Source organism: Diabrotica virgifera, chromosome 5 (genome assembly GCF_917563875.1).
Source record: "Diabrotica virgifera virgifera chromosome 5, PGI_DIABVI_V3a".
Taxonomy (NCBI): Eukaryota; Metazoa; Arthropoda; class Insecta; order Coleoptera; family Chrysomelidae; genus Diabrotica; species Diabrotica virgifera.
The window spans coordinates 102795562-102821674 of NC_065447.1; positions in this window are offsets into that span (position 1 = coordinate 102795562).

A 26113-nucleotide genomic window follows, 5' to 3' on the forward strand; every position below is an offset into this window, starting at 1 on the left:
TCACTTGTGACGCTTCTGATTTTTGTACGGGAGCTCTACTACAACAAAAAACGCATACAGGTATGAAACCTTTAGCTTTCTTTTCTAAGAAATTGTCACCTAGCGAAAAGAAATATATTGCATACGACAGAGAACTATTAGCTATATATCTGGCCATAAAACACTTCAGATATATGATCGAAGGTAAGGACATAACGATATACACAGACCAGAAACCAATCACCTACGCCTTTACTCAGAAGCTAGATAAATGTAGTCCTAGACATATTTAGACTATATAGGACAGTTTTGCACTAACATTCAGCACATTTCTGGTTTAACAAATATTGTGGCAGACGTACTATCTCGAGTCGATAGCATCAAGAAAAATATCGACATCACTGACTTAGCTCTCGCACAAGAAACTGATCCAGAACTGCAAACTTTTTTAAGTGAGAAAACATCACTGCAAATGAAGAAAATACGTTCTTCCGAACAAAACGTGAGTTTGTACTGTGACATATCAACATCTACAGCCAGACCATTTGTACCGAAACCACTTCGAATGGCAATTTTTCGCACTATGTATAACCTAGCACATCCCGGAATCAACAGTTCTATGAAGATGATCACACAGCGATATGTTTGGCCATCCATTAAATCAGATGTGAGGAAATGGACTCGAGCGTGTCTACAGTGCCAAAAATCGAAAATATCGCGCCACATTGTTTCACCTACTGGAAGTTTTCTACCACCTTCCAGCCGATTCGAACATGTCCACATAGACATTATAGTGATGCCGGTTTCAGAAGGAAACAGATACTGTTTTACATGTGTCGATCGTTTCACACGTTGGCCAGAAGCTTTCCCGATGCCTAATCAAGAAGCAGACACAGTAGCCAGAACATTTTTTTTCTGGTTGGATAGCTCGTTTCGGCTCTCCCAAGCGCATCACAACAGATCAAGGCCGACAACTCGAATCGCATCTCTTCAAGTCAATATGCAAATTAACTGAAACTACCCATTTAAGGACAACCGCCTATCATCCGCAAGCAAATGGTATGGTAGAAAGGTTTCATCGACAGTTAAATGCAGCAATTCGATGTCATGAAAACATCCGATGTACCGAAAGCCTACCTTCAGTGTTACTGGGCATACGAGCAGCGCGGAGAGAATATTTAGGTACTTCAGCCGCCGAACTCGTGTACGGAGGACCATTGTGTTTGCCAGGTGAACTATTGTTTTCGTCACAAAGAAACACCGACGACAATGCTCACATTTATTTAAGAACGCTTCGAAACCATTTCGAAAACCTCCGTCCTACGCAACCGTCACATCATGGATCCAAAAGTACCTTCATTTTCAAAGACATGAAAACCACCTCTCACGTTTTCATCCGCCGTGATACAATCAAAAGCAGCTTAGAAAACCCATATCACGGGCCATTTCCAGTTGTTAAGCGAGGTGATAAGACTTTTGTCGTCCGGGTAAATGGAAAAGGATCAACAATTTCCATAGACAGATTGAAACCAGCGTACAAGCTTCACGACTCTACCCATCACGAAACGAAAGAAATGACAGTATCCAGCAAAAGAAACAACAGAAGAGCAAGATTTACCGGAAGCTACGAAGAAAGTGTTAGTTCACAGTGAATCAACAGATTGTTTTTCTTTCTCCTCGTATAAACTTTGCATTATTATTTTTTTTCTTCCTATTTTCAATTTTCGTTATATATAATTTGTATATATGTATTATGTATTAGTCTCTCAGAGGGGGGTGTATAGCGATACGCTTTAATTACTATTTTTGCTAATTTTAATTTTAATATTTTTTCTCAAAAACGAAACAACGTTAGTCATTTGAAATGCACATTAAAATACAAATGTTAAGAGATATGGCTTTACCCTATCACATCTGTTTTTCGTCTCTGCGGTGCAACAAGCTGCAACCTCATTAATTAAGTACTTTAACAGACAATTATTGTGTCAACAACTCACTTAATGCAGTCGAAATTGTTTTTCTCAAAACTGCAAAAGTAGACGCCAGACCTAGTGATTTATTTTCTCATCTGGTCAGGGGAAAAGGAACACAAACATTATTATCGTTTGTGGTTTTTTTTCTTCAGTCACTACACAGCATGTGAACGATTCACACACACACCGACACGACCCTCTCCGAGAGACCTAAACGAAACACATTTTCGTTACAACAAAAAAAATTACAGTTCGTTTTATTATATTCATTTTTAATTAAATTCCGGCAACTCACCCATCGGAATAAGGCTATGCTTTATGGTGGAGAATAAAGACTCTCTCTTGACATAAAAAAAACAAAAAAATTAACAAGAACAAAAATACAAATAAAATATTAACGGTAGGTAGGAGGCCAGCAGATTGAGAGAGTAAAAAAACTTAAAAAAAGAAAATAAGTTATCAATCGAAGTAGCACAGAAAACGACAATAAATATCGTCTCCATACCACCAGATTGACAACAGGTGGAATACTTTCTTTGGTTACACCTCCTGAGATTTTCAAAATTTTTTAAATCAAACAGGATGCCGAGGAAATTAAGATGAGAGCATTTTAAATAATTCACAACTCATCTGCTCAGCGTGGTAAGTTCCAACAAGAAAGATTCCTTAATACTCCTACAAAAGAGTAAATGAATTAAAAATGTATAAACATATTCAATTTCTTTGCAACACGAAAATGCAGCAGCTGCATAATACTCTGGTTAAATCGGAGAGTTCAGGAAGAGTCTATACCGGTTTCGGAGGTCTTCTCCCCTCATCAGTAATCCTATATCCTCTTCTCTCCGATTTCTCCACGTATCACACGTTGGGCCTTTCCGAATTGCAAAGAAAGAAATGTCACGGATGAACTAGAGCCATCTACCGAAAAACAAAGAAAGTTATCAATCGAAGTAGCACAGAAAACGACAATAAATATCATCTTCATACTACCAGATTAACAACAGGTGGAATACTTTCTTTGGTTACACCTCCTGAGATTTTCAAAATTTATAAACCAAACAGGACGCCGAGGAAATTAAGATGAGAGAATTTTAATTTAAATTTTGAAAATCTCAGGAGGTGTAAACAAAGAAAGTATTCCACCTGTTGTCATTCTGATGGTAGGGAGACGATATTTATTTTCGTTTTCTGCGCTGCTTCGATTGATAAATTTTTTGTTTTTCGGTAGATGGCTCTAGTTCATCCGTGATATTTCTTTCTTTGCAATTCGGAAAGGCCCAATATATGATACGTGGAGAAATCGGAGAGAAGGCGAAATGTGACTACTGATGAGGAGGAAAAGACCACCGAAACCGGTATATACTCCTTCTGCACTCTACGATTTAACCAGAATATTATGCAGCTGCTGCATTTTAGTGTTGTAAAGAAATTGAAAATGTTTATACATTAAAAAAAATTAATTACTTGGGAACGATACACAGGTCTACAGAAAAAAAAATTTTGTTTTGGTGCCGTGAATCTTTAAGCTAATTTTTACTATATTAGGGGCGATAAATTATAATATGGATTTCGTTCTTTTTTTATCAGCTCTAGTTTTATGGAATATACATTGTTAATTAAACTTCTTCCTCAGTATATTTGTTGTTCTCACTGTATTATGCCTTATTTATGCAAGAAAGAACATTATTGCCCAGTCTTTAGTCGAACCAGAGAAAATAATCTTACCACCCCTCCATATTGAGCTACGCCTAATGAAGTTATTCGTTAAGGCACTTAATTCTAATGGACCATGCTTCGCCTACATAGGAAGGAAGCTGCCCAAGATAAGTACGAAAAAACTTAAATCTGGTATCTTTGATGGACCACAGATCAGACTTTTTACAAAGGATCCGACTTTTGTGGGGTCAATGAATGAGGTAGAGATAAAAGCTTGGCTTTCATTTGTGAACATTATGAAAAATTTTCTGGAAAATCACAAAAGTGAAAACTATGCTGAGCTGGTAAACCGTTTGCTGAATAATTTCCAATCACGGATGTAATATTAGCATCAAAGTCCACTATCTTCACAGCCACCTGGACCGTTTCCCTGAAAACTTAGGTGACCCAAGTGAGGAGCAAGGTGAGAGATTTCAGCAAGACATAAAAACCATGGAGGACCGCTACCAAGGAATATGGGACACCCATATGATGGCAGATTCTTGCTGGAGTTTGAAGAGAGACTTTTTAAAAGTTCATTCCAGGAAATCGCGCAAGCGAAGCTTTCGTTTCGTCAAGAATTTTTTTTTCTATTTTGTTAGTTTTTTTTTCTCAAAACTAATTGTTTATCTGTTTTATTGTACAAAAGGTTTTATTGTTGTTAAATGCCTTAAAATTTACTTTTTTTCTACTGGTGTAATTTTTATTCCGATTTAGTATATCCATATCAGCATATTCGTATTTTAATGCGTAAAATATGGCATGACCTACGTTATCTTGAAAACTAGAGCTGATAGGGCTAAACTAAAGCCATATTCGGAATCAGCACCCCAAATATACCTAAAATCAGCTCTAAACACTTTGGCACCAAAAACACTGTAGGCCTGTGAATCAGTAATCACATAAAATAACCATTTTGCTGAAGAAATAAGAGTGATAATTGAAAAAGCATGTGCCAACTTCGTGAAAAGGAAAAAGGTTTTATGCAGCAAATAATTGACATTTGCCCTCAGAATAAGACTAATTAAATTTTATGTACAGAGTGTGTTTTACTATGAAGCTGAATCATGAACATTAAACTCAAATGAAATAAATCGACTTAACGCGTTTGAAATGTGGAAAATTAGAAGAGTGTTAAGGATTTCCGGGTGAATAGAGTTAAAAATATGGAAGTGTTACAGAGAACAGACAGAGAGAGGGAAATTCAAAACACGGTAAAAGAAAGGAAATTGCAATATCTCGGACACGTGATGGGAAGCGAAATATATAATATCTTGAGACTCATAATTAGGGAGCGGATTTATATGCGATCAATTTTGATGAAATATGCGCATATATATGCAGTAAAAAATTACTAAATATGCGCAAGATAGGCACAAAAATTCAAAAAATGCAAAAATGCGAATTTCTAGAAACCACAAATTTTCTGTTCTTTTCTATTCTAGGGGGTTCTTTTATAGGGGTGGGGCGGCAATCTAATTTATTTTCTTTCAAATAAAATCATTATTTTTTATATTATGCAATTTATTCACATTTTTTACAGAAACTTATAACAGTACCCAGTTATTTAAAATAAAACAGTTTATTTTTTTATTTTATTTAAAATAAAACAACAATATCATTACATATAATTATGATTCCCTACAATGTGCTGTTCCAAACTTTTGGGGAAAAAGAGATACCGGAGAAATTAAAACGGCAGTCGTTAGATCAGTAGTTAGACCAACAATCATGTATAGCAGCGAGACATGGGCATTGACGGGGAGACAAAAATCCAGAGTCAATGCTATGGAAATGAGATTCCTGAGAAAAAATAGCAAACAGAAAGAGGACAAAGTACAAAACGAAACAATCAGACAAAAACCCAAAACTAGAACCAATCAATGAAAACATAGTAGATGGACAACTTAGATGGTTCGGGCACGTGTGTAGAATGTCGAACGTGAGACTAACAAAACGAATGTTCGAAACGAGGGTGCAGGGGAAAAACAAAAGTTTCCTGGAAGACCAGGAGTTATGTGGGTACATGAAATCAGGAAAGAAGTCGAGAAGAGAGGATTGACATTAGAAACTGAAAGAAACCTAACACAAGATCGGTTAACATGGAGGCTACAATGCCAAATTCAACTCCACCAGCCTTAAAGGTAGGGACGCTTAGGACTTAGGACTAACTAAGTAAGTAAGTAAACTTTAATGAGGAAGCAGCCAAATATTAGGCATTTATTAAAGAAAAAAGGGGAAGAAAGCAATCTTAAAACTCACCATTTGACTATATGCTTTGCAGAATAAGTTTCCATTGCTGTAGTGAAACTCGGAATAGGTTCTGATCCAGGAATAAACCAGGCTAAATTATTTCGGCATATTGCACTATTCACAAACAGAAGTATTAAACAAAAATTAAACAGTCGCATTGACCGACTAAAGGTAAATAATTTTACTGATTTACGGGATCTGATCTAAAGCATGAATACTTCAATTTCCGTTAGAAAAGTGTAAAACTATGGTTAAAGGTGTAAATTCTCTTAACAATAAGGGATTTAAAAGAATCACCAGAATTATAGGTACTTACTAAATATAATAAAAGTAAATAAAATTCGTATTTCCGGGTAAACCATTCTTCATCATTTTAACATCCTACAATAATTTTATAACGGCCTACTATAAGCACTATAAGTACTTTGTGTAAAAGATCGGGTATTTTATAAGAAAAAATGAAAAGGCAGTGAATGAGCCGTCTCTCTTCAGGTAGGTAGTTCTCGAAATAATAGATACGACAGCCTGTGCGGGGAAATATTTTGTGTTGAATTAAAAAATTAAAAATTTTTTTGGAAATGTCTTTAAATAGGCACAAAATATGCATGTTTCTTTAAAAATATGCAAAATTTAGTAAAGTTCTCAAATATGCGCAATATGCATGCAATATGCAGTTAGCATATAATCCGCTCCCTACTCATAATTCAAGGAAAAATAGAGCGTGGGAGAAGCATAGGAAGGAGACGCGTTTCCTATTTGAAGAACCTGAGCGAATGGTTTTGTAGCAGCTCAAGGGAACTTTTCAGAGCAGCTGTCTCGAAAATCAGAATAGCCATGATGATTGGCAACCTTCGTCGTTGAGATGGCAATTAAAGAAGCTTAATGGATCAAGATTAAAGGCAATGGCAATTAAAGAAGCTTAACGAGATGCTTAATGGATCTCTAAAATTTCCAGAATATTCTGTTGTAATTTACGATGATGCATTTCCATTAAGACCAACCTTTTTAAAACGTATACAGGATCTTTAACAACCAAACAAAGGATATTTAAGTATCGTTCTTCACGGGAAAAGTGGGATAGCAGGATAGTTATAGAAAACGTATTCAGTATGTTTCAAGTGAAACATTTTGAATTTTTCATTGAACCATTAATAATTAAAAGGAGGAAAATGTATATTTAGTAATAAAAGTTTGGACATCTGACTTAGAACGACTAGTGTCCGAGGATATCTGCATAATGGTCCAGTTGACTGAGAAGATATATTATTACAGAGAAAATTATAAGTGGTACATAGCGCTCATAATAAGTAGTTAAACCTCTGTCATTGGGCATTTAGCAGTAGGGATGGCGGTTTTTGACAAAACACCGGTTTTCGACTATACCGGTCTTTTTTGCTTACGGTTTAACCTGGCGGTTATAACCGGCCAAAAAAAACCGGTTTTCCAAAAACCGGTTTTTGGTTTGTTAATCCAATAGGTTACAATGTTACATTTACAATGCACTTTAGTTTGCGATACTCCACTCGACTCGATACTCGATATCAATAATATGATCAAAATTAGTACTATCGAAAGAACATCAATATCAATATAAATAAAACACCATTTTTAATAAGGCTACGTTATTCTATTAATTATTATATTTATTTACTATTTTATTAATATTCTATATTATATAATATTGATTATTATTAAATATAATATATACATATTGCAATAATATACAATTTAACCCAACCATTTCAACTTAATTATACAAAATTTCCCAGACTCTTTCAAATGGGATTTAAAAAAAATAATATCAACATAAATATTTTACTTAAAAATAAATTGGATAATGCAATTTATCTTTTATTTTTACTACCATCAAAAAAATTTATCATGTATTTTTTAACACGTTTGTACATTTTTGTATAATAGGTACATTTTAACCCATTTAATACTTCCAGTATGGGTGTATCATTTTGAAAACGTAGGGAAATCCTTGGAGATTCGTATTCGTAATCGGTAATTCGATATTCATAGTCAGACATTATTTTTGGTAATCAGAAAAAGTCATTCACCCACTTTCAATGTCAAGAGTAAAGTGTGAAAAATAGATGATGTTTGCGTCTACTTCACCAGATCACTTCTTATGTAAATATTATGATTACAAATACCTTTTCAACAAAATATAATAAAACTAAATTGTTCCTGGCTGATATGAGTTTGCACTTTCAGTTTGCTTCAATTTCAATTATGGTTGTGTTTGGAATAATTACTTGAGAATAATAATGATTGGGATCCAAAATAATACCTAACCTAATCCTAATCACCGTTAAAACCTAATAACCGGTTTTTACTTTAAAAAGAAAAAACCGATTATAACCGAGACAAAAACAACAGGAAAACCGGTTATTGCGAAGTAAAAAAACCGGTTTTCGGTTAAAACTGGTAGGTTTTTCCCATCCCTATTTAGCAGTCAATAGTAATTCACAAGTCTTATGCGTGATGAACTACCAGAATGGTTTTTATGTGGAAGGCTCGTGGCAGAATATCTGTATAAGATATACAGGTATCTTGCTTAAAGCTTAAAGCATCATTTACATTTGATAAGTTTACCGGCTGAAGTAATTGCGGAATATTTTATCCACACCAGATTTATTTTTTATTTTTTATTTTGTTCGTTTGCCTCTTCTCCAAAGAGAACTAAATGTAATTAAATAACGCGTGAAATTTCTCATAAAAGTAAAGATTGTTGAACCATAATTTTATAAATTCTAGTATTAAAGTTATAATTTAGTAAAATAGGAGTTAAGCAAGGTTTTATACATACCACATAGGAGTTTTGCGAACAAAGGAAATTTAAAGTTTTATCCTTAATATTAATTATACTCGTTAATTAAATTAATTATTTTTGGTTAAAGCTTTCAGTTGTTGTAGTTTGAAACTACAGTCAACGAGTAGAAGTGTTAATTTGAGGATTTTAGAAAACAACGTCACTACTACCCTCCTAGCTTTGCCATTATCCTGGTTTATTTTAACTCCCATTTTGCTGCTGTACAACGAAACAACGCCCGTATCGTCCATTATTTCGACTTTCATGAACTTACAACACAGATGTAAACTGCAACTCCGGGATCATACGTCGCTCCTGAAACCGGCAGATGGGCTTAAGTTAAGGGTTCGACAGGATGGCGAAAGACGGCGAAATTAAGGCAAAGCTACACGGCGACAGTTGTTTCAGGTCTATATATGAGAAATTGCATTTGCCGAGATGTCGCCCGCAACAAATTCGGTCCTTGAAAGGTTCAGGGAATTGTCTCTCTTGGGTCGGGTTAATCTTTGCTTTCTTTACCGCTGCCGGCGGTTGTATACAAGAACGAGAAGGTAAAATTATTTGACGTGGCAGTTTTTTTGCTTCGTGTTGAGTTCATGTTGTCGTTAAAAGAGAAATGTTCGACGAAAATAATATTGTTTCGGCAATATTTGTTATTTATTGTACAATAAAATATTTTTGGGGTCTTTAAAGAGATTTTAGATTTGAGTAATATTATGTTTATCGTAGTTTTAAAAGTGGTACGTTAGTAAAAGGAGTTTTGTTGTCATACATATTATACGTAATATGCTAATATATATTTATTACGTAGCATATTTTTTATGCTCTAATCAGTAGATCAAAACGAAACAAAATAAATTAAATTAGTATTTTAAAATTAAGAAATAAATTTCCAAAATTTATTTCTTTATGATTTTTTAATAAACTTCCCATTTAGTTTGCGATCTGTAAATTTTGCAATGGACAAATAATGATAATGACAGTAACAAAACATTTAGGAAATCTGTCCAGTAACAGTTTCTTTTACTTATATAAGGTAGGGTTTGGTTTGGAAACTGATCTACTACACAACACAACACTACACTAATAGAACAGTACTAAAGTTCGAAAAATCTGACAGGCAGATCACATGGAAGATGCCTTCTTAATATTCTCTCTGGAACGGACGTGTCGTTAGGGGTTGAGCTAATGCGTTGCGGTGAATTTCTGTGCGTTCGTCATACTTTTTACTTTTGGGATTCGTAGGATATTTGGACATAGTTATGCAGAATTGATCCATCCCACACTAACATAATTTTGAGATAATTAACTTTAAAGAAAATTTAATATAACAATTTGAAAGAACTATGTTTATTAATTTAAATATGCACAAGTTATTTTAAGGTGTTTATTACATCCATGTGCGTATTTTAAAAAATAAAGTTTATTTATTTTTTTCATATATTGATAAAAAAAAAACATTTGTATCATTTCTGCAAAATTGTGTTTCTTGTGGTACAAAGCAAATTTTATTATTTGCAGATATAATCCAAAGCGGTGTTTGTCTGTACTACTGTCAAATTATATTTATTTTTACCAAAGTCTGTACATAAAACAAAGATTTATTTTTGGTAACATATCTTTGCATTATAAAAACATTGAAATATTTAAGTTTAGAACGAAGAAACATTATTATGTAGAACTTTCTTCCAGGGGAAAATCTAGTTCATTTCTATACCCATTTATGTCATCGGGAATATTTTTGTTTCCTGTTAACTGTAGATATATATGTTTTGACAGTCTTTTGGAATAAGATCTAACAACGACTTAATGTCTTTTAACTTTGGAGCTGAAATCTCTTTACCATTAGGCCATAGAAGCAAAAGATTTTCTGGAATAAATATTTCCGTCAAAAGTTTATTCTTAGAATTTTTTTAATATCCACTTCCACAAATTCACTATCAAAAGAATTTCTCATGAAAATGGAATACGGGTTTTCTTTTTTTAATAAAATTTCTTTGGTTTTAAGCCAATTTATGGGCTTCTTATCAGTTGATAATTTTCTATTGACGAAAAGTTTTTCAAGTTTATGTGTACTATAGAAATTTTCGTTTTTCAATCTAGTAACCACCATTGGTTTATTCCTTTGACACGAACGCATGACATCCATGTACTCTTCTTCTTCTTCTTCTTCTTCAAGTGCCGTCTCCTAATCGGAGGTTGGATATCATCATCACTATCTTTACTCTATCCACCGCTGCTCTAAAGAGTTCTATAGAACTGCATCTAAACCAGTCCCTTAAATTCTTTAACCATGACACTCTCCTTCTTCCTATACTCCTTCCGCCTCTTATCTTTCCCTGTATTATCAGTCTTAGCATTTCATATCGCGGTCCCCTCATTACGTGTCCCAGATATGGTAACTTTCTTATTTTTATTGTGTTTATTATTTCGCATTCTTTACCCATTTCTCGCAGTACTTCCGTGTTCGTTTTCCTCTGTGTCCATGCTATTCTAAGCATTCTTCTGTAACACCACATTTCAAATGACTGTAGCTTATTTATGTGTTCTTGCTTTAATGTCCATCTTTCAAGTCCATATTGTAGTATCGAGAACACGTAGCATCTCAAAGCTCTTGCTCTTAGTTCTAAGCTAAGGTCTTTGTTGCAGAGAACTGTTTTCATTTTTACAAACGCATTTCTTGCTATTTCTATCCTGGTCCTTATTTCTGTTGTTTGATCATTTTTCTCTGAAATCCAGGTTCCTAGGTATTTGTATTTATCAACCTTTCTATCGGTACATTTCCCAAATGTATGCTTGTTTGTATGTTTGTTTTCTTAGTTATTATCATGTATTTGGTCTTTTTTATATTCATTTTTAGTCCATATTCTTTACAGAAATTGTTTGTTTTGTTCAGTAGTAGTTGGAGTTGTTCAGCAGAGCTTGCTATAATCACGGTGTCATCTGCATATCTTATGTTGATAATAGATCTTCCGTTAATTATTATTCCTTCACTTTGAGATAGCAATGCTTCTTCAAAATTGGCTTCACTATATGCATTAAAGAGTAATGGAGACATAATACATCCCTGCCGAACTCCTCTCCTGATTTCAATGTACTCCATGTACTCTTCTGGTGTATAAATTCGCTTCTGTAATTTAAGAGCGGATTCTATTTTGCCAGGATCGGTGTCATTTGGCAGGTAGGAATGACCTTGTTCTAGAAATCTTTGTGAAATTTTCTGTAAAGTTGGAAGTTTTGACAAAAAGAGTTTCAATAGCAAAACGATTTTAATATTTCTATTTTGCCCCCCACATGAACCGCTCCAAAGTATTAAATGTTTCATATCAGGTTTCAGGAATTTTCCATGTGATTAATTAAACAACTTCCAGTTTCTTGAGCTCCGCGCCCTACTTCTCCTTCCATCCATACTATTGTGTATCATTTTGTCAATCAAAAAGAGAATAAAAATTTTACTTTTTTTAATATAACGCGGGCACATAAATTTAATACACCCTGTATATTGATTTGTAATTATATATTAGAAGTTAGCTTTTAAGCAGTGGGTTTATCCTTAATGAGTTTTTCCCTGAAGAATTAAAAACAATAATAAATAAAATTATGTGAATGGACAATTTATTTCGGGATTATAATTTTAAAACGGTTGCTTTGTTACGTGCGAGGCCAAAAGCCACAGGTAATTATTATATTTAGAAAAATATTGTAGAGAAAGTTGGAGTTTTAAGTCTCTATGTTTAAGCCCCAAGTAAATTTGTAGAGTTCCCGAAAAGTAATTATTATGAGTAGAAGTAATTGTTTGGAAGGATGCCAGGGTTTTTCGAATGAAAAAAGTGGAATGGGGATGAGAGACGGTTGAATATTCAGATAGTTTAAAAAAGGAGATTATTATGTGACCGGCATCGGAGAAGAGCAGTCAAAAGTTTTCGTGAACAGTTCAGAAGCAAGTACCAGTGGTTGTTAGATAGTGAAAAGTGTAGCTGAGAAGTGGAACGAGAGACAGATCAAATTGAAAAGAAATACCGCTTCTATTCTGTAAAGCCCAAGGGAGAGAATATTATTGTGAGAAAGAGAGGAGAGAATTTTGGATCTTTTTAACGAGTACTGGTAAAAAGAGGCCTGGCTCGTGTTTTGGAGAATTAGTTGCTGGTATGCTGCTGGATTGATGCTGAGAGCGGAGAGGGATTTGATGGGTAGCCTAACATAATCAACAAGGAAGAGCTGTTTGGGTCAAGAGGAGACATCATTGTGTGTGAATCAAAAGGTCAGTCAAAAATATGTGATAAATTTTCTTTATGCTCAGAAGTTAATTTTTTTTGAGTAAAAGCATATGAGCTAAGATTCCAATATTTCAAAAATTTAATAGGAAATATAAGTAGTTTTGCGAATACCTAAATTTGTTTGTTTAGTTTGTTTTATCAATGTTATCAAGAACAAGCCGATAAATATTTGTTAAATTAAAATTAATTTATGTGGTAAGAGTTTCATTGGGACAGTTATGCCCACAGGATTTAATTGATAAATTTTCAGAATATAGCTTTTGATAATAATAGTATATTAAGTATGGAGAACGGTAAGGGTTTTATACCGATCGAAGACAATTGTTTGGAGAAGGAGCGGAGCGACGACTCCAATTATTGTCTGAGATCGGTTACCCTTAACGTTCGACATGCTTATAACGTTTTTTGCACGATTGATACCATTATAAATTATAAAATTAAACATTTTCGTCATATTGACTAGTTTCATTCATTTTATTAAGATAGATACTTTGGTTGTTAGGTAATAACTAGGGTGCATAACAACAATGGAGAAATGAGTTTTTATTTAGTTGTCAATAATTTTAAGTACAATTTTGATTATTATAAATTAAAATATGAGCGAAAGTGAATTTGAAGAAATTGAACGGGCTTGGGAAGAAGGGTGTTCCGCAATTATTCCCGAAAAATCCAAAATCCGTTATCAAAATACCTACCAAAGTTTTAAAAAATGGTGCGAAGGCAAGAATTTAAGAATCGAAGAAAAGACTCTATTGGCATATTTCGTTCAATGACATATGCAGTTGAAAGCTCCTGGAAGCCTCTGGGCAGAATATTCAATGATTAAATCCACCGTTTCTCTTTATGATGGCATTAATATTTCCAAGTTTTCAACTTTGATCGCGTATTTGAAAAGAAAAAATGTTGGCTAAAGGCCTAAGAAGTTTCAATATTAATAAATAATTGGTAAGTTTTCTTTATTCTTTCAAAAAATAAATTAAAGTTAAGAGATTTTTTAACTCGACGGTAAGTGAATTACTTACCGTCGAGTTGGAGTACTTACCGTCGAGTTGGATTACTTACCGTCGAGTTGCTAGTAAATGTCACCTACTGACGTAAAATCTGTCACGGTAAACAGTCAAAAATGATCAATCGTGCAAAAAAGATATTTGTATGTGCTGAATTATGGTATTTCTATTTATTTCCTTTTCCTATTTCATCCCGATAAGGATCCACTAAGAGATACTGAAACCACGAGAGAGGATAAGTATAAACCTATGATAATTTATTTGTTTGTTTGTATGATAAAAAGGCACCCTGAGATTTTTCTTAAATTTTATGTATGATTTGAGACAATTGACTAATTAATTAAATAAATACTAATTATTACAAAAGTAAGAGAAAGCAGATCATAACAATACATAACAGTAACCTTTGTCTTCTGATCCTAAGTGGATACCACAATTATATACCCATAGTTGTCGTTTATAAAAAACGATGTTTGTAGGTATTCTTGGAAGTGGGGGAGTTTTCTGTAAATCAAATGTGATGCATTCCATTTCCTGGGACATTTTTGACTTTCTTTTAGATCGTCCCTCATTTTTGCTCTTGCATTTTGCCAAAGTTCAACAGGTTTCTGATGTTGGTCAGTTAAATAATTTCTCTCTTCTTCAGTTGCAACGTTTTATATTTCTGTCTTAAATAAATCACGTTTAAAACAAGTATCTTTGTGAAGCGATTTTGTTCGTAAATTAAATTTGTTTAAGTAAATATACTTATATTTTTCAAACGAAACACATTTTCTTATAGGATACTTTTCAACTATCATTGCAGTATACAACTCATACAGTTTTCTTACAGTCAGATTTGGCTGAAGGAATAATGCATCAGAGCAATTTGCTCTTTTGTAATGTGATGTGTAAGTTGGAATTAATTTTAGATGACGTATTACAAGTTTGAGGTCTTTATAAGGAGTTTTATTCCAACCTCCCTGCTTCTGTCCTCTTTGATCAACAATGCTATCAGAGAGAGCCATTTTTTTTAAAGATACGGTCACTTTTTGGGGAGAAATACCTAATGTTTTTACGAACATATATCACGACACACTATTTTTCCTGCTAAAGTATAGGTATGACTAAAATTTTTAATTTTCCATTTATAATGACCAAAGAAAATTGTGAGAATAACATTTGCTGATATGATTCAAGCTTTTTGAATCATTACAGTGTTAAATACATTAGTGCTATTGGCTTTATTTAATTTTGTAAAAATTATTCGGGCCACTCGGATCATTTTGGCTTAAAAAATAATGCCTCGTTTTAAAATTATTTTTAAAACGCAATAGGGCGTTTCAATATGCTGTCAAAATTAAATCAATATGGCTACCGGGAGGCAAACATAAATGTTATTCTATAGGTTCTTAATGTGTTTTTTAGATCATTTTAGCTTAGTTTCTTTGTAATTTTGTGTTTTACAAAGATTAATTTAATATTTTCTCTGGAAGTATTAATTTAGAAAGATAATATGCCTCATTGGTGTTGTGTTTTGAAGTGTGAAATGCAAAGTAATCGTGATAAAATTAACTTTTACCACTTACCATCAGTGCTACATTCTAAGCACAAAACTGAACTAAATAAGTTATCATCTGAGAGACAACAACAATGGTTAAATGCAATAAAATGTAAAGGTTTTACTAGCGAAATGAAAATTCTCCTGTCTCCTGTAATCATTTTATATCTGGCAAGTTACAACATTTGAACATTGAAACCAGCCGACTTAACTGATAACAATCCAGATTGGGTTCCTTCAATAAATATGGGGTATAAACACAATGAAATGTGTTCCCCAAAATCTAAAATGGAGCAGTATCAAAGGAGAATTAAAAGAAAAGGGTACCTACAAGAAAAAATTACTTTTTTTTATTCCTCTTGAACTGATTTATAAGATACTGGACTGTCTTATATTATACAAATACTAGGTCGGTCTATGATTTTACACATTTTTCATTAAGGATAGGTTACTGTTACTTTAGTAGATTTAGAAATAGTGGATAGTTAGCGGTAGATAGCAGTTATTTGGTATGGAAGCTAGTTTAGTAAAAGACAAGATTTTGCCAAATAGTCAAACAGATATTACAGTGGAAAAATTAACAAATACATTTTATGTCATTAACATTAACACAGGATTTTAAATATCAGCTTAAGAAACTAGCTTTATCGTGTGAAAGTATTGAAAATGATGATGCCAAAACTAAAAATTATACTGGTTTAGCAAATTACAATGTTTTTAAAATAGCTTTAAAGTACATTACACCATTTATCAAATACCATCAAAATACTGTTTTGTCACCAAGTGATCAAGTATTGCTTACTTTAGCTAAACTAAGCTTAAACTTAGATTATAAAGATTTGGGATATAGGTTTAGTATTTCACCCTACTCGGTATTAACTTAAATATTTCAAGAATACTTTGTATATAATGTGCCTTAGGTTAAAAAATTTTGTGTTCTCGCCTGATAGAGACATTTTAAAGAAAAATATGCCAAATTCACTTAACCCTGCTGTCCTGTTCGGGTCGATTTGACCCAAAAAAAAATTAATTTCTTATTTTACAAATTATCAAGCGGCGTAACGATTTGGTGTTGTATATGAGAATAAAAATCAACTTCCTGATTTTTTTGATAAAAGTTAAATTGTTAGATACCTATAGTACTTTCGGGTCAATATGACCCGCGTATTTAAACTGTTAAAAATTACCTCTGTATGTATGTTTAGTTTACAGTATTCTATATTTTTTAACAGTGTTTGTCACTCGGGCACGTCTATAAATAAAAATAGGTTTCTGTAAGCTAGAACTTTAATAAGAATTGTAGTATAGCTGGACGATGTTGCAAACATAGTCGCAAACCAAATTTTACATAATATGACCAACATGAGCGGACATCATGTTTTTGGAACGCACTGGAAAGACTTGTATAAAATTGGTTTCCAAGCATTGATCTTTTATTTCTAGCTTAAGCTTTTAAGACCCATCGTAAATCAACTGAAAGTTTGTGGAATGAAGAAACGGGTTATTGGTATTACTATATTTCGATCAACAATATCCTTTGAAATATTTAGAAAAATATTACAAATAATATGTTTTGATAAAAAACCTACTAGACAGGATAGAAGACGTGTTTTGATAAACTTGCTGCAATACATGAAATTGGGAAAAATGGGTAGAAAATCTATACCCACATTTTTTAATCCTAATGAAAATGTTACCGTCGATGAGCCACTAGTTGCCTTTAGCTTATCCTTTCAAACAGTACATTTCAAGGAAGCCAGCGAAATATGGCACAAAAATTTGGTCTGTATGTACTTATGAACAGTAAAACTTCCTATGCCCTAAAATTGCAGATATATTACAGGAAAGCAGGTGCCGCGCCAGTATGAAATCAGGTAATGCGTGTGGTGTGTGACTTGAGTGGTGATTTTGAAAGGCCACAATATTACTTTTGATAACTTTTTTACATCGTACAATTTAGGACAATTTCTTCTAAAAAAAGTACAATGCTAGGGACTATAAGAAAAATAAACCGGAGCCTCCAGCGAAAATCGCTAATAAAAAAGTTCGTCTTTTTTGCTTCACACAAGACATCACTATTGTTGACAATATTCCTAAAAATAATAAAAATATTGTGCTTACGAGTACTTTGCATCATGGAAAAGTTATTAATGTCAGAAATAAAAAAAAGCCCCACACTATTTTAGATTACAGTTCCAATAACGGAGCAGTGGATATTCTAGATCAGCTTGTTGGTACATATATATGTAAGAAGAAGACAAATCGCTGGCTAATGATTGGTTTTTATAATTTGCTGAACATTTCTGCCTACAACGCGTTTGTTTTATGGACATCAACAAATCTCCAATAGAATACCAATGAACAGACAAAACGGCGAATTTTTCTTGAGGAATTGGGAAAAACACTCGTGAAACCAGTTATCGTTTCCAGCAAAAAGATACCAATAACCAAAGGCTCACAATAACTGGCGAAAATAACACGAGCAGAAACAAATGGACAAGATGGAAATTCTAGTGAACCCTATATGGTTAACCTAACTCCGCCTGCTAAGCTAGCACGCTGTAAACTTGCTCTAAAAACGATAAAAAGACTAATATAACATTATGTTATGTATATATCATAAACATAATATTTGTAAAACCCATTCTTTTTGTTACTGTCCCAGTTGTAGACTGAATTAAATTATTGTAGATATTTTTTATTGGGCTTTTCTGGATAATCAAAGAAAAAAATACATTTTATTTTTGTTAATAAGGTTTAATTTACATTAGCAGCATAATTTTTTTAATTAACTATAATTTTATGTGTAATTAATCATATTAAAGTTTTGTTTAGCACCATTAGCTTATTTTATTTCGATTAACGAGCGTAAACCATAGTTGGGTCATATTGACCCGAACAGTATATTTGTGTAGTTGACTCGAACGGGACAGCAGGGTTAAAGAATCTTTTCATGGAAATACTACAGATGTAATTGACTTTTTCGAAATAAGGACTCAAACACCTAAAGTCTGTCTACCGAAAATACAGAGTACTAAAAACCTGTGATATGCACGTGATTGTTGAAAAGTAACAGCCCAAGAGTCGAATTACCTACTTCGCAGAAGTTGTATTGGTCAGTTATCGGCACTAATGAAATAAAAAATTTTAGTATTTCCAAAATGACACAAAATCTAGGCATCGGATAAAAAAGTTTATTTGAAGAAAGTGTATTTTTTGTTCTTCTTAATGGCGGTACAGGCTCGTTTTTTTAATATTGTATTTAATTACAGAGTAATTTCCACATATTAATATATTTTTCAAATTGGGCTCTGTACCGCCATTCTTTATTATATTACGAATACGTGTGCCAAATATCTCGAAAAAATATTCAAAATTACAGCCGCAATCTTACAACGCGTTTGTACTTCCTGTTGATTGCTACTGTTTCCTCTTAATGTCATAAACGTCAAAGTCTTGAAACGGCCTATAATGATCCATGTGTCTTGGTTCATTTTTGTAAATTACTCTTAAAAATATTTAAAGATTCAAGTAGCATGAATCATTACTGCACAATCGATTAAAGCTAAAAGAACGTTTAAGGTTGGACATTTTACTATTATTACTGTTGTCTTGCATAGAAAAAGTTGGATCATTTCAGCATAATTTAGTTCCGAATTTTACCGATGTAAATTTGTGTCCAACTCATATTATAAGAAATTGTGGAATGGATCACTTCTGCAAAACTACGTCCATTTATTCCTAGGATTTCGATATTTTGAGTGGAATATTTTCCTAAATACCCCACAATTGAATTCCATAGCTTCCTATCGGTTCCATTCAGCCAATGCGTGATGGTAAATTTCTATATTTACCATATTCTATTTCCGTAGATCTATATCGCTTTTAGGATGACTTTGTAAATTAGCAGTTTACTAGAAACTGTTAACAATTGTGGGAATTTTGTTTCGCCAGGTTTTTGAACCAAGAGGAAATACCATCCAAATGAGTCTGCAGGATTTGAGAAGCAATAACAGGAACTTTGTGAGATTCTATAGCAGCGGTATTATCTGCATATATTTATGTTGCATCTATTTTGCAAGTGAAAAAATCAACTGTGTAAATGATATAGAGGATCGGACCAACTACACTACCTGAGGCACGCCAGACCTTATTTGGTGTAGGGTTACGGTTTTTTCTTGATACCTGCAATGAAAGTATTTATTTGAAGGTAAGGTTTGATTTAAGGATAAGGAAAATATTGTTCGGTAACCTTTTTCTAATTTTGTATAACAGTCCATGGTGCCAAAATCTTGTGCGATCTCTAAAAGGTCAGCAGAGCAGAATTTTTGGTCTTCAAACGATTAATATATTTTTCTAACTCAGTGAACTTGTTCAATGGGGCAAGTTTTTTTATAAATCAAAAGTAATGGTTAGATAGATAGATAGATAGATAGATAGATAGATAGATATGTTTATTGTTTCTAATGAAAAATCATATAACAAGAGGTTGAGTACAAATTATTACACATAAATAGTCGACGCTTAAAGGAGATTTAGTTACAATTATTCATTTAATATAAATGAACGCAATCTGAGTGCATTAATAAAAAATGTACACAGTTCCTTAATCTCAGTGGGAGAATGGGTTGTATTTAAAAACAGAAAAAAGCTCTCGGTATTCTCTACAAATGATCGAATAAGGGGTGATCTAAAACACGAGTATAATGGACATTCCAACAAAATGTGGGAAAGAGTCTCTTATTTGTGTAAATTTGTAAATGTACAAAAAGTAATGGTTAGGATTAAATTGATTTTCTTTCAGAATTGGTTTTATTATATCTACAGGTAATTTTTCGTGTATCTCTGCCAGATCAGGAAGTAGTCTAATGCCTGTATGACGCTGTTAACGACAAAATTTTGAATAGGTAATTGCAGTTGATATGGGATTTGAAGAAATCCCTTTACTTTATCTTCAATGTCGAAATTATTTTCAGCGGGCCATGATTTCTGATGATGAGGGTTTCTAAATTGAGGCCTGTTTAATTTTTTTGACAGCTTTTCATAATTTAGTGTCAGAAGCTGTTAAGTTCATGAGGTTCAGGGAATTGTCTCTCTTGGGTTGGGTTAATCTTTGCTTTCTTTACCGCTGTCAGCGGTTGTATATAAGAACGGGAAGGTAAAATTATTTGACCGGTCAGTTTTTTTGCTTCGTGTTGAGCTCATGTTGTCGTTAACACGTTAAGGCCGATGTCACATTATGCGTTTTGACCGGATGCGGTGAAAACGCATCCGTTTCCAACGCAACCGGACCGACCTGTCACACTATGCGTTTAGTCTGGTGCAGTTTGTAAGCGCGTACCGATGACGCAAAACGCATCCGTTTCCAACGCAACCGTACCGATCTGTCACACTATGCGTTTTCACCAGATGCGGCGGAAACGCATCCGGTGAAAACGCATAATCTGACATCGGCCTAACGGGCATTGAGTCAAAAGTGAAAGCAAGTGACGTTGTGATATTATATTTATGCATTTTGCAGAGTAGAATAAAGAAATTGCTGAATTTCTTAGTTTATGGAGACAATGAGTTTTTAACATTTATTGCAAACATGTAGACGACGATCGTTATTGTTTAAGAAGCCTCTGACCCCGATTTTTTGTCACAACTCGTTATTTTAAAAAAGATGTCTATAGACGTTTTGTCACAATACATCAATGGAAATTAGACCTCTATAGACGTTCTGTCCGTCAACGTGTTAAAAGAGAAATGTTCGACGAAAATAATATATTGTTTCGGAAATCTTTGATTTTTTGTACAATAAAATATTTTTGGGGTCTTAGAGAGCCTTGATTGGAGTAATGCTAGTTTATCCTAGTTTTAAACGTATTGTGTTAGTTAGAATCGGACCATTGCCTTATCAGGGAGTAGGATAATGGGTCTGTATCATGTTCTTTGTTGGCGAATGGATTTAGTGTCCGCAGTCATATAAACCCAAACAAACAACATGTTCTTTGCTCAGCAGGTTTTCGTGGCTTAGGGATAAGTATAATTTGGGCTACCTTCGACAAAAGCGGAAAGTAGCTCGTCCTTAAAACAGTACTGTACATTCGTGTCAAATACTTTAGTCCATTATACGAAAGCTTGTTCAGAATTTTTGCACTGATTAAGTTGTATCCTGCAGATATTTTTTTTGGATTCAACAGAATATTTATGGATTGTGTGACATGGTAAAATTTTGGATAGGTATTTCCAATTGATATGGAATTTGCAGAAATCATTTCACTTTATCTTTAATGTCGAAGTTATTTTCAGCGGGATATGATCGGAAGACTTGTTCTAAGTGCTAGGTAAAAATATTGCTTTTGCCCCCATTACTTTTTGTCCAGTGACCATCTGTAGTATGTTCAGGAGGGTTTCTAAATTGAAGCCTTTTTAATACTTTTTACAGCACTCCATAATTTATAGTCAATAGCTTCTGAAGCTGCTAAGTTCATAAGGTTCAGGGAATTGTCTCCCGGGTCGGGCCAATCTTTGCTTTCTGTACCGCTGCCGGCGGTTGTATACAAGAACGAGAAAGTAAAATTATTTGACGTGTCAGTTTTTTGCTTCGTGTTGAGTTCATGTTGTCGTTAATAGAGAAATGTTCGACGGAAATATTGTTTCGGCAATATTTGTTATTTATTGTACAATAAAATATTTTTGGCGTCTTTAAAAGGATTTTAGATTAGAGTAATGTTATGTTTATCGTAGTTGGAGAAGTAGTACGTTAGTTAAGGGAGATTTTCTGTGATATACATACATATACTAATGTATTATCATGTAGTATATGCCTTAATGAGTAGACCAAAACAAAATAAATTGGAGTAGTATTTTAAAACAATTTCTTAAAAGTTTATTTCTTTATTATTTTTTAAATAAACGTACAATTTAATTTGCAATCTGTAAATTTTACAATTAAATCGGCAAATGATAATTACAGTAACCAAAACATTTAGGAAATTTGTCCAGTAACAGTTTCTTTTACGTATATAAAGTAGGGTTTGGAAACTTATCTACGACACAACAGTACACTTTAGAACGGTACTAAAGTTAGAAAATTCTGACAGGCAGATCACATGGAAGATGCCTTTCTAATCTTTTTTCTGGGACGTCTCGTTAGGGGTTGAGCTAATGCGTTGGGGTGAATTTCTGTGCGTTCGTCATACTTCTGGGATTCTTAGGATATTTTTATTCTTTAACAGAACAGATTTGAGCAGTAACATTGTTAGATATGTACCAGTGAGAGTTTAAGATAATTATAAGTACTTTGGACTGGAATCTTCGTAGGATTTCGATATTTGAGTGGGATGCTTCTTCGAAATGCCCCACAAATTCATTCCATAGATTCATATCTGTTGCATTCAGTAAATGAGTTTGTTGAATTTCTATGCGTTCGTCATACTTCTGGGTAGAATTTGTCTTTTTGACAGATTTCAAAACTCCTTTCTTTGTTCGAAAAACTCCTGTGCGGTATTCATAAAACATTGCTTAACTCCCATTTTACTAAATTATCAGTAGTAATTGCACAGGAGCTCCAAAATTATTGAATTTTTCCCGAGTGACACTTTGACAGTTTTAATTTCACGAGCCAAAGGCGAGCGAAATAATGTGAAAAGTATCACGAGGGCAAAAATTCTATATTAATTTTGAAGATCGAGTGCAATTTCTTGCAATTATTTCATGAATAAAACTGTTCAAAACCAAAATTTTATTGTAATTTATTTATGTAAGTACAAATTAGTATAATTAAACAGAGAGTTGTTATAAATATTTTACGGTTGAAAGTCATCACTTTTATAATTTTTAAAACATTAATTTTCATTAATGTCACTGAATGTATTTTTTCCTAGCAATGAAGGGCATCTGACGTAATATAGTTCCACCAATCCAAAGGCACTACAGCCCAAATCGAGCCTTGGCCTCCTTCAATAAGCTTCTCCAATCGTTTCGATTTACCGCTGTTCTCGCTGTTGTCTTCCCATCTCTTTTTAGGTCTTCCAACAGGTCTTCTTCCCTGCATTCTTGTATTCAGCAATTTTCTGGGAATTCTATTCTCATGCATGCGGACCACGTGCCCTGCCCACCGTAACCTCTGCAGTTTAGTGTGTTGTGCTAGAGTTGGTTCGCTATATTGCTCGTATATTTCTCTATTATACCTAATTCGCCAGTTGTTATTTTCACTTATTGGGCCCAGTATCCTACGTAATACTTTTCTTTCAAACACATCTAATGCATTGGCAGATTTCTGTGTCGCCACCCATGTTTCGCAGCCATAACTTACTATGGGCCTGATTATTGTTTTATATACCCGGAGTTTTGTTTTCCGGTATACGTCTCGCGATTTGAATATGTGGCCCATCGCGAAATAGGCTTTATTTGCCAGCACAAGCCTTCTATTTATTTCCGGTTCTTCTTCATTGCTTGCAACCAGATCCATTCCTAGGTACGTGAATCTATTCACATGTTCTATATCGTCAATAAAGTGTTGTTGCGCCGGTCTATTTGATCTGGTTTGTATTAGTAGTTTTGTTTTATTTGTGTTTATTGTGTATATACAAAGATTATCAGATGCGCACTATATAGGAATATCCCCCCAATCAACCAAAATTACAACTCGATGTTCTACAACAAAAATTTTAGGCCTAAAAGGAACTTATCTCATCAATCTTCCGCCCAGATGCGAATTCACGACCCCAATCCAGAGTTATATAAATTCAAGAACAACCATCCCAGAGGAACCGCTAATGCTTCCCAAAATTAGGACCATAGATATTCAAACAGCGACTAAATTCAAATCATTAAGAATAGATCACATCCCCTTAGACAAACTGCATGAACTCTCTAAGGAAGAGGAACATCTAGAGACCACTAACCCGAAATTATGGAACCATAGCCATAATCATTTTTGGATGACTCCTTTATATATCTTTATTACAATAATCTGCCTCTATATATGTTACAGGTATAAAACAAATAACAAAAAACCCAAATCTACCGACGAAACTCCAGAAGAGGCTAACTCAACAGTTCTGTTCGTCCCTCACAAAACTTCTTCAGGGGATGGAGTAGTTACAGTACAATGATTGCTACCATCCAGTAAATTCTACCACGTGGAGTCAACACGAGTCTACCGCTATTCTGGACCTAATTGCGACGTATCGGACAGCAAGATCAGCAATTATAAAATTATAAAACACCATGTAAAAATCAGTATTTCTCAGTATGATTTTAAATTATTGAGTTGTAACTAAAATCTTTGTTTGTCGAAATAAAAGTTTTAATTGTGAAGTTCAGTTTTTTAAAAAAGTGTTTTTCCAAAGAACATTCATAATTAGCGTAAGGTTTAGACATATATTATACTGAGTGTTATAATCTTACTCCAACCGTCTACTCGACAATTTTACTCTTCATATTGTAGATTTCGAGTGATTTGTTCAGTTCTCTGTAGTCCTCTGGGTTTTTAATTTGATTTGAGATTCTGTTTTCATTTATAAAGATCTTATTTTCTGTTATCGTTCTTCTAACCGTGGCTAATTTCAAAACGATTTTAGTTACGTCTACGCTTTCTATGTTGATTCCAGGTGGTCTTGGGGCCTTTTAAATGACTGGCGTTTACTCCCCTACCTGCAATTTGATTATCGTTTTGTTGTTGTGATTGGCGTGGAAATTGTTCCTTTTTGCTTTTTTGTTTTGTTGTTTTATTGTCGTGATTTTTAAATTCCCTAATCTGTTTATTGTTTATTTACTTTTTCTTTATTTTCCCTTTTAAAAGAAGCTGTTTCAGCTTCTTCGTCGGTATACTACGAAAAACAAGTAAATGCCGAAATACCGAAACCAGAAAACAGGTTTTTAAAGTTTAGTGTTTTATTTTGAATTAAGAGGACAACTTCTGTGTGATATTCGGTATTCTAATAAAAATTGCATATATCAGAAATGATATTCTTTAGACCGTACTAGTTTATCGTTTTCCTTTAGGTTTATGTCTTAGGTCCTTTATTTATGGTCTAACTTATCTTCTTGAGTTTCTTGTAGGAAAATCTTCTCTTCATTACTTCTATCTTCCTGAATGATGTCAGTAGTCTTTGTTTTATTTTTCTTGGTTGTCCTATGGAGACCGTTCTAATTTATCGTTTAGGTCTTTTAGGTTCTTTAATTGATTTATCTTACTTATCTTCTCGAGTAGTTTCTTTGGGGAAATCTTCTCTTCATAATTTCTCTCTTCCTGACCGCTATCAGAAGCCTGTGGTTTTTTTGTACTCGCAGTCATGTGAAAGATCTAGAGCTGTCAAGGGGAATCTAGAGCTTTCAAAACCGTTTTCGTCATTAACTGAGGTAAGTCTGCCGTTGTCGTATTTCGTATCACAGTCACTCTCACTTGCGAGTTATTCAAGCCTGTTAGAAATTGTCTTCATTATTATAAGGTACTGTTTCTAACTCTGTGGCTGTCAGGTAAAAAAAAAAACGAAAAATAGTGAGCAAATTAAAAAAAATTGAAAAGGTTTAAAAAACACCTGTCGAAAACCACCACAAAAAGTTAAAAAAACGAGTCT